The sequence below is a fragment of the Varanus komodoensis genome, unplaced genomic scaffold, assembly GCF_004798865.1.
Source record: "Varanus komodoensis strain SLA01 unplaced genomic scaffold, ASM479886v1 scaffold1, whole genome shotgun sequence".
Taxonomy (NCBI): domain Eukaryota; kingdom Metazoa; phylum Chordata; class Lepidosauria; order Squamata; family Varanidae; genus Varanus; species Varanus komodoensis.
The window spans coordinates 10,130,504-10,141,385 of record NW_025335268.1 but is presented as its reverse complement, the minus strand read 5'-3'; positions in this window follow the sequence as shown (position 1 = coordinate 10,141,385).

Sequence of the window (10,882 nt, the reverse complement as noted above, 5' to 3'; positions counted from 1 at the left end):
AATTTTTATGGGGGCAAAGGTATATGCAGACATAAAATGTGACGAATGGATTTATGTCTATATCATCACTTTTTCCTGCAAGGAGCTCAAGATAATTCACATAACTTCAGGCTCTTCTCTTGTTATCCTCACCACAATGCTGTAGGGTTGATTAGGTTGAGAGTCAAGGACTGGCTGAAAGGCAGCTTGTGGCCTTCATGGCTGAGTGGGGATCACCTGAATCTCAGACTAACACCCTAAATACTGCATCACACTGGCTTTCTATTTTTGGGTGAATACACCTCAGCATGAGACCCAATGGAAAGGGGTTGGTTCGCCTGTGCCTAGATTTCTGCTGAAACCCTGGAGAAGTGCTGCCAGCCAGGGTTACAACAGTGAGCTAGAGGGGCCCAATACCTGGGTAGGGTCAGTTAGCTTCCTCTGCTTTGGTGGAATTAGAGTGAGCTGCATTAAATCCCACAGGGAGTTGTTATAATGTCCAGCAGTCGGCATCCTTTCATTAATGCATTTTTGACCATTTAAAACAGAACAGCCCCTTAAACAAATCCCTGCAGTAGTGCAAATGACTGCTTAATGTTTGCTAAGCACTACAGAAGTGTTAAGCTGATGTTGCTTTCTCATCTGCTAATGGTATGGAAATTAAAGTTAATGTCAAGTTTACATTTAAAATTACATTGGCTATTAACCTGGCAAATTAATCTGATTTACATGCATTTTGCAAACTGATTTGATGTTCACTGATTAATGCGGTGAATTAGATGCCTACAAATCACATGAGTGATGATATAAATCACAAAGTCCTGTCAGTTACATATAACGTGTCAGACTTGAGCACTGGATGTATTAGAAGTTAAGTGGGATCATCACACTTCCCGATTTCATGCACAAGAGAATCTTGTTGTAGGATCAAAACTAGATAATGGCCGGAGACTTTGCACTTCTCAGTTGTGATCCCCCAGTCACAGAATGCCCTCTCCAAGACAGGATGCTTGGCATCTCCGTGATTGTCCATTTATTTATTTATTTATTTATTTATTTATTTATTTATTTAAACATTTCTATGCCGCCCCTTGCCGAAGCCTCGGGGCGGCAATGGCCTTGCTTTTCTCCCAGGCATTTTAGAGGCCTAGTTCTACATTTCCAAGCCTGTCTTACCTATCCCTGTGCTGTGTGTTGTTCTGTAAAGTGTTTTATTCTTTTTAATATTTGTATTTTTGTTTGAAATATTTGCATGACATTTTAGTTTTCTATCAGTACGACATTCAAAGGGAGGAGAAGAGGCCACAGCACTGGGGCTTGCCTCCAGGTTTTAAGGAGCCCCTGCAAAAGATTGCCCCACACTGTTGGGAAAATTTGGATAAATCCTGTCAGAAAAAACATTGCTTCTGTGTGCTTTTGCATTGTGGAATCAATCCTGTACTACTCCTGAAACCAAGCTAAGTCACTGTTTAAAATGGCATTGGAATTCACAGTTTACCAGGAAGTATCTTTTGATAGCCCAGAGGGCTTCATGTGCCCTGGTAATTCAGAATGGTGCATTACTTAGGGTCTGAGTCTAGATAAGCTTATGAGTTCATGAATAGTTTCTCAGTAGCTTGAATTTACATGTCTAAGCAGACCTGGAGCTGGGTTCAAGTTACTCAACCAAAATGTCAATACACTGCAATTAGAAATATTGTAATCTCATTGTCACTGTATGATTGGCTGATCTTCCTTTACCTGTTCTGTATGTGATGACCTCAGAATCTTATTGTAATGTCTGCATTCTGTCATCAATTGCCCTGTACCTGTACGTGACCAGCAGGGTATAAAATACCCTGTAGTTGTATTGAAGCTTTGCAGCGAGTTTACCTCTGCCTGCACGGTAATGCATTATCATGAGTCTACCGTGGGAACCTGGCCCAAACAATAAAGCCACAGATGGTCTGGATGCTTGATCTTTCCCACAAACCTGAGTTTTATTTCCTCCTCACGAATTGAAATTCCGGGATTTTCGGACAACACGTGCATGCTGATGCGGGTTTCATACTTTGTCTTTTTCATTTCAGACTATAGAATTGGCTCCAGCCCATAGGAACATTGATTATATTGATTATATTATACCAAAAAGCTGAATCTTAAAAAAAAAAGCAATTTAAAGTTTAATCCAATGAAAGTTTAGACAGAACAATGGCCTATAACTCCCAGCAATCCTATGCAAATGTTTACATAGGATTGTACCATTAATCAGTGTACCTATGCATTGCAGTTGATTAGTAACTTGTAAGGGAAAAGAAGAGAAATAAAGCAAAAACTGCATCAAACAAGTGCCACTTCCACAATGAATTTTTAAAACCTTCCAAGTCAAACTTAAAGGTAGGTGGAGAGGAGTACAAGGCAGAGCAAAAAATGAAGGAAATTCACTCTTCTCTAGCCTGAATGCTGACATTAAGCAGATTAATTTCTTCCTGGCATGGAGAAGTAATGGAGAAAGCTTCCTCACTAAATTCCTGTATGTCAGGCTGGTATTAAAGGAAAATGCACACATCTCATAGGTTTTTGTTCTTCTTCTTTTACTTCTAATTGTCTGGACAGAACATGAACCTGCCAAACAGAATGCCATGACCTTGCATGACAGTAATTACCTTCAAGTTTTCATGCAGCATGGAAAATGCTCATAGATAAGCATCCTTTATGTGAAACATCAAGCATCAATTGTCAAAAAAACAAACCCTCTCTTTTCAGCACTATGGAGAAGTACACAAAAGTGGCAATTATAGAACTGTCTACTCGGTAGCATTGCGTTATACTCTAAAAGCCATAAAGTAAAATATCTTCAAAGTTTCTTCTTAATGGTTTAATTAATCTGTTGCAGTCTTTAGATGAAAGACTAGCTGCAGACTTGGAAAGTCTTTGTTCCCAGACAACAGACCACTCAGTTCTTGTTAATCTGTTATCTATTCACAAGCCCTCCAAAACCAGGCTTGGCTATTTCATTGAAAGTCATGTGTTTAAGAGGATTTATATCATTTTAAAGGATGCAACTATCTGTTTAGGGTCGGTGATTAAAAAACCCATTCTTGTTTAGCCTGCCGTGAACTATATAAAGTTTATAGTATGTCCCCAGAAACAATTCTCTCAGGACTTCCTTAGGAAGGTCAACAAAGGAATCATAGCTGCGTTTTGACTCTGTATAGGAACATGCACTGTTGTGTAAGGGCTGCACTAGATGTAATGGCAGAGTCTGCTCCAGTCATATTTTAAATGGGGGTGGGTAGATGGGCTCCAATTTTTAAAGCAGCCTTTAAAAGGAGAGTGTGGGTGAAAGGAACGGAACTTTCTCCTGCCTGTCACATACCTTCTCCAGGAATTTTCTCCAGTCAAGCTCACTGTTGGTCTCAGAGTTTGACTGATAAGAGAAATGCATGGGCTTTGAAGACACACCATGTGTGGGTTTCAAACACCTTTTGCTCTAAAACTTGGATGCCCAAGTTATACATGATTAGAGAAGATCAGGTTTATATAAGGGCTCTTCAAAAAGTTCCTGCACTTTTATATTTTTATTTTATATATTATTTGCTGATGGCATTAAAAAGTTGGTACAACGCTGGGAAAATGCATCACAAAGGAAAGTGACTATGTAGAAAAGTGATGTAATTTGTTTTTGAATTCTTAATAAATAGAGTTAAAATAAGTGCAGAAACGTTTTGAAGAACCCTTGTACAAACTCATCTGCCTGCATGCCAGGTCCAACTTGTGCTTCCTCGACCCAGTCTACTCTGGCTAGATCTTCAATATCTCAGATAAATGTGATCTTAGGCAAATGTCTTATCAGTCCTGCGACCAGATAGATAGATATTTAAGCGGGCACGTTCTCTAACTGAACCAGAGAACTTTCAGGTGCAGCTCACGTACCCTGCCACTGCTCTGTTGCTTCTCTGATGTAACCACAGTATTGTTCTTACTTCTTCATCCCAACACCATTTCTTTCTGGAGCACTCCTGGAAGTTTGACTGTAAATGGGCCAAACTGCTGCAAAACGGCCAAACTCTTTTAGACATAATACTATGCATGTTTAGACAGGGGGAAAAAAACTTACAACTGTTGGTAATTGTAAGATTTTTTTCTGTCTAAGCATGCATAGGATTGCACCTTTGGAGATGTTACTATAATAAACACTATAAAGCTATTATTAAACAAACAAACTCGATGTTTGCTTAATAGGTAAGCATTAGGCAACATGCATTATTTTTCTTTACCAATTTCAAAGTTGTGTAGGGATGCTAATTCTTACTGGGAAGGCAGAATCTGGTCAGCTGAGACGTACCTCTTCATTCTGCATGAAGATTAGAATAAAAATGGCATCCCTTGTGTGTTGAGAAGCCTTAGGGGAAGGTTCCCACCAATGGAACTTGAAGTATTTATATCCCACTTTTACTCCTGGGAGTTCAGGACATCTCGTAACATAAATCATACATTTACCAAAAAAAAAAAAAAAACCGAAGTAGAGAACTCCATTGCAAAATGTGGAAAAGTGAACATTTCAAAAGATAACAGCATTTCAGTTTGTCTATTGACTCAAAAGAGCAACATTAGGTAAGTTCAAGTGAAAATAAGAAGTGGACTGATTTCTCCCCTATTCCTAGCACATTCTGAAAGCCTCTAACCCGCTGAACTCAGAGGAATATGGGAACCTTACACAGGGTGAGGGGGCAAAGAGGCAAAGGTCATCTCCATTCTCTTCCCACAAAAACAAACAAACAAAAAAAACAACAACTTGCATGGTGGATCGAGTGTCACATGCTGGAGGTGAAGGCACTGCCAAGACATGTTGGATTGTTGCAATTCTCATCTCCTCTCATCTCCATTCCCCGGAACACTGCCTGAACCCCATCTCAGAGACTGCTTAGAGATGTGGGCACTGTGGTTCTTTCTGCACTAGCTGTGACTTAAGGGCTCAGAAAGTCTGGCTTCAGAAACCCAGCTATGAGGTCATGTGTTTTATGTTATAGCAGGGTATCTGAAAAACCCTTTGTCCATCTAGGGAGATCTAGTGGCCATAGGATTTACTAGTAGACCTCCTTAGCTACAATGTCTAGAGTAGAAATGGGCAAACCTTCGGGTGAAGGTGCCCATAGGTTGCTGGGAATCATTCAGGTGCCACACTGGTGGTAAGGCTGATGTGAGTGGTGTTGGGTGGGGCTGGAACGGTGGTGCCAACCACCCACCGATGCCTTCCCTCTCAAACATATGCATGGCTCTGTCTGCACTGCTTTTGGTAGCATGAAATCAGTGCTGAGGCAGCAAGCTCAAAACCTTCCCCAGCAACCAGAATCGCTTTTTCCTATTGGTATTCCTGCAGATGTTGGGATTGTGGGTGGACATGAGGTTAAAGTTTCGTCCTCCCCACCAGTATTGATGATGATCAGCGTTTCCGTGCTGCTAAAAGCAGCACAAGAACAGCAACCTCTTTCTTCTTGATCACCTGGTGGCTGATCAGCTGGGCAGCAGGGAAGGTGATGGGGCTCATCAAGCAATGCAGAAAGGGGTCAAGAGCTGCATGTGACCTGTGGGCTGCCCATCCATGGGTTAAAATACAGAATATATGTTAGTTGATATATAAATGCTCTGCCATGGCTTTCCATAATTTACAAGCCAGAATACAAATTCCATGTAGATCTGGTGCATATATGACCACTGCAGACATCTAGACTTCCTCCCCGCTCCAGACCAGAGTTAATTTTAGTATTTGGCTGAATCATGATGGCAAACAATTCAAAATAATAAGGATTTGCTGGCTTTCTGCTAGTATAACAAGAACGTTTAAACTGGGAAACAGCGTGGGCATGAATGCTATACATTGTTGTTCAAATATAGGCTCAGCTAGACTCTAACACACACTGAGTCTGTGCGAACTTGACAAGCTTCAATTTCTAAAATCATGCTGACCCACAATTAACCCAAGATATGCTGAACTCTTCTACAACCGTCCATGTGGATTTCCATAATACGTTAACTGCTAAAGGTTGTCTCAGTTATCTCACAAATGGAAGAAGCAACCTTGTGAATCGCTCCTAACTAACAGCCGTAACATAAGTGATAGATGCCTGCCAGAGTATTAACCAGGTTGGCTTTCATAACTGGGCAATAGCTGAATGCTATAAAAAGCAACATCCATGATAATTCCTAATGTGCAAATTGATTAAAAGCAGTTTGAAAAGTTCAAGGTATCAAGTGATAACTGCAATTAGCATACAAATAACATAACAGATTAGCTCACTGTAAATTAGTTCATCACAAAGTAAGGGCTATTTCTAATTAAAACTGGACATAATGAAAGATGTGTATAGCAAATTCTAGCAGCATTTCTCCAATTAGCTGTTAAAATTATTAAAGCATGACAAGCCTATAACCAAGAAACTTGTACTGATTTTATCTTTAGATAAACAACATTTAGTGTTAAAGGCTCCTAATAAAGATGATTTATTGAATTATACAATGTAAGCATATATCATGAGACTGCTGTTGCTCTTAGTGCCCCGGAACATTGAAACTGACACTAGGACTGGGTGTTCTTAAACAATTGAAATTGGAATGCAACTCAACTGTAAGTAGATGCTCAGGCATGAATTAAAGTCTAGGGTGTATAGATCTTGCAACTATTTGCAACTCTGTCCTCAATACAATCTGCTGTTATAAAGCATGGGGAAGTTTATATTCCCCATTAATTCCATTAGTTAAGAGCAGGCATTGCTGATGGATGGCACTCACTGTTACTTATATAAGCGTGCACTGTACACAGAGCATTATCATTTACATGGCCACAAAGTAGGCTAAGTAAAATAGATGCTTGAATTGCATGCATTAAAAGAAAAAACAGATTGTGACATAGCAAGTTTGAAAAGGAGCTGAAGAAACTTTATACAATGCTCTGCATTGATAAAGATCAGAGCGGAGACCTATATAGCAGAATGGTGTATTCATAAACAGGGAGTGTAGGGTTTGATTTCATAGAAACATAGAAACAGAGCGAGTCAGAAGGGGTCTCCTGGACCATCTAGTCTGACCCCCAGCTCCAGTGAGCTCCACTCATGACATGCCTTGCATGTGCATTTCAGTTTGGGCTGAGTAGAAGTTCAGCATTTAGGTCTCATAAACTGAAATATGGCCCATAAACTGACTTTTAGGTATAGATCTCAGACAAAATTAAGAGTTTGGTTTTTTTTCAGTTTTAAAACCCATTAAAAAGAGTTTCCAAGTTCAGAAAGCATACATTAATGCAAAATCATAGTGACTTAGCCACTAACTTTCCCAAGCTAGTTTTTCTCCTCAATCCCCTGCCCATTGGTAATCCATGATTTCAAAAGAAAAATCCATTCCTAGGGAACTCAACTGACCTAGTTTTCCATTCGCTGGAGTCTAGTGCAGCCCCATAGCTGAGTTACATCTTTGCCTTTTGGTTTTTTAAGCCTTTTATTCCAATAGCTACAGTAGCAGTTAGGGGAAACTGGCCAAATAGGTTAAAAAAATAATAACAGGCTTGTGAAGGATCCCAGTTAGTCAAGTATGAAAAAAAGACCCAGTGACAAAGTATCAAGATCCAAAGTAAGGTAGATGCTCAATTTAAGCACATGTATGAATTCAGTAATAGGGCAAAGAGTCCTGTTAGTTTACTCCTTTCATTCTTTCTGCTAGTAAACAACTTTAAGTCCCCAGGACTTTCAGGTCCACCTGAAAGTCCCCAGGCCTGAGATGGCCAAGTTAGGTTTTCCAGTAAATAAACCAAATAATATCAACTTAAAAAACAGCAATGGTCAAAAAACCAAGATGACATTGGGAACTAATGCTTGAGACTTTACTCAAAATGGTAACAATAGAAATTGAGCTAGATTAGGACAGGGCACAGGAAGCCCAAGCACTGCCACCATTAAAAGCAGAGACAAAGAAGCTATGTGAAAACAGGTTTGCTCCAGAAAATGAAAACAGTGACAAATTGAGGAGAACAAATTGAGGCCCTGGGGGAGTTTCCGGCTGACAAGACTGGTGCTCCTGTCGAGGCTCTGGTCGAACTATGGAATGGGGAGATGACTAGGGCTGTTGACACGATCGCTCCTGTGTCCTCTCCCGCCAGGCAGAGCCCACTCTTCCCCTTGGTATACATCTGAATTGCGGGCGATGAAGCAGGCCGGGAGACGTCTAGAGCGTAGGTGGAGGAGATCACGGGATGAATCTGACCGAACACACTTAAGAGCCCATTATCGGGCCTATGCTGTGGCGGTGAGGGCGGCAAAAAAGAAATTCTTCTCCATTTCCATTGCCTCCTCAAAATGCCATCCGGCGGAGCTTTTTCAGATGGTAGAAGGGCTGGTTCGTCCTGGCCCTAAGAAAGATCTGGTTCCACCCTCGAAGGCCCGCTGTGATGACTTTGCCAAGCATTTCAGGGAGAAAATCGCTCAGATTCGTCACAAGCTAGACTCTACTAGTGATTCAGAGGCTTCTGGGGAGATACCAATGTCGCCATCTGGTCCAAAATTAATGGATGAATTTCAGTTATTGCGGCCTGATGATGTGGACAAGATGCTTGGATGAGTACGTCCCACCACTTGCCTATTGGACCCTTGCCCATCTTGGTTAATTAACAACGCCAAGCACGGGATTGGACCTGGATCTTGGAAGTGGTTAACGCTTCTCTGAGGGAGAGTTGGGTACCTGCCCCTTTAAAGGAGCCGGTAGTCCAACCGGTCCTGAAGAAAGCGTCACTGGATCCAGAGATGGCCACTAATTATAGACCAGTGGCCAACATCCCGTTTCTGGGCAAGGTGTTGGAGCGGGTGGTGGCAGGACAACTCCAAGCACTCTTGGATGAAACTGATTATCTGGACCCATTTCAGTCCAGCTTCAGACCCGGGTACGGTACTGAATCTGCCTTGGTCGCCCTGTACGATGACCTGTGCAGGAAGAAGGACAGGGGGAGTGCGTCCCTGTTGGTTCTCCTAGACCTCTCAGAGGCTTTCAATACCATCAACCATGGTATCCTTCTGGATAGGATAGCGGGATTGGGGGTCGGAGGCACTGCTTTGCAGTGGTTCCACTCCTATCTCAATGGCTGATTCCAGAAGATGGTGCTGGGGGACTATGGCTCTGTGCCATGGCAGCTATGCCATGGAGTACTGCAGGGATCCATTTTGTCCCCTTTGCTGTTTAACGCCTACATGAAACCGCTGAGAGAGGTCCTCAGGAGGTGTGGGCTGCGGAATCACCAGTACGCTGATGATACCCAGCTCTACCTCTCATTTTCCACCAATCCAGTTGAGGCAGTGGCTGTGCTGAACCGGTGCCTGGCCGAGGTAATGAGCTGGATGAGGGCCAATAAACTGAAGCTCAATCCAGACATGACAGAGGTCCTGTTGGTTGGCGTATTGGGCTTCGGGGAAGGTGAATTGAACCTAGTCCAGAATGGGGTTGCACTCCCTCTTAGGGACAAGGTCCACAGCTTGGGAGTGCTCCTCGACCCAGAGCTTTCACTGGAAGCTCAGGTGACGGCGGTGGCGAGGAGCGCTTTCTTTCAGCTTTGGCTGATCCATCAGCTGCGCCCCTACCTGGAGAACAACTGCCTGGCAACAGTGACACATGCGTTGGTGACTTCCCGACTTGACTTCTGTAACGCGCTCTATGTGGGGCTGCCCTTGAAGATGGTCCGGATACTTCAATTGGTTCAAAATAGAACTGCCAGGCTGCTGATGGGGACTGGGCGTTATGTTCACATGACTCCAGTTCTCCGTCAGCTCCACTGGCTCCCGATTGAAGTCCGGGCCCAATTCAAGGTGTTGGTGATGACCTATAAAGCCCTTGACGGCTTGGGTCCTGGTTACCTGAAGGAGCGCTTACTTCCATTTGTGCCCGCCCGTCCCTTGAGATCAGCGGGAGAGGCCCTTCTCCGGGAACCCTCTGTGAATGATATTAGGAGGGTGAGTACCCGGAGGAGGGCTTTCTCTGCAGTGGGGCCCAATCTATGGAATGCGCTCCCCAGAGAGGTCCGCCTGGCACCACTGTTATTTGTTTTTTGGCGCCAGGTGAAGACCTTTTTATTCAAACGTTATTTTAATTGTTAATATTATTTATTTATTTTATTCTTTGGCCAGGGCGACTTAGATTTTACTGTTACACTGTTAAATTATATTGTTTTAAATTATGTTACTTATTTATGATTGTGAGCAGCCCTGAGGCTTCGGCGAATGGGGCGGCATAGAAGTTCTCTAAATAAATAAATAAACAAAGCGGAACACAACTTGATTGGATAATGGCTAGTAAGCTGCTAATTGTTAAAAAGAGATGGTAGGACAGGGAGGAATCCAGGAAATAATGTGTCAGAGTCAGTGGTGATAAGTTAGGCAGCAGAATTTGCTTATCTCACTAAATTATTTAGGGTCATTAAATCAGAAAAAGGTGGAGACGCACTCTAAAAGGATCATTTCCAGTTGAGGAAATGGGCATTAAAATGGCTAATATGGTTGAATGCAAGCAAATGTAAAGTGATGCACATTGAGAAAAAATATCTGAACTCCATAGAGATGCAGCTGGTCGTGAAGGAGAAAAGGATCTTGGGACTGTGGTAGAAGGCATGATGAAAAAATTGACCCAGCTGTGGGAAAGGTAAATTCCATGCTTTTTTTATTTAAAAAAATCTTACATACTGTCTTATGTACTAAAAAGTGCCAAAAGTCAGCAAGGCAATCAGAGATCATTAGGAAAGATATTTAAAATAATGTTATATATTATTATTTCCAATATTATAGTGTCCTTACACAACTCATGATATGTTCACACCTGACATACTGCGTACATCAAGTATCAACAGATTTCCTGTTTGTTTAACCTGCAAGAGACTCTACTGGCTGGGTGT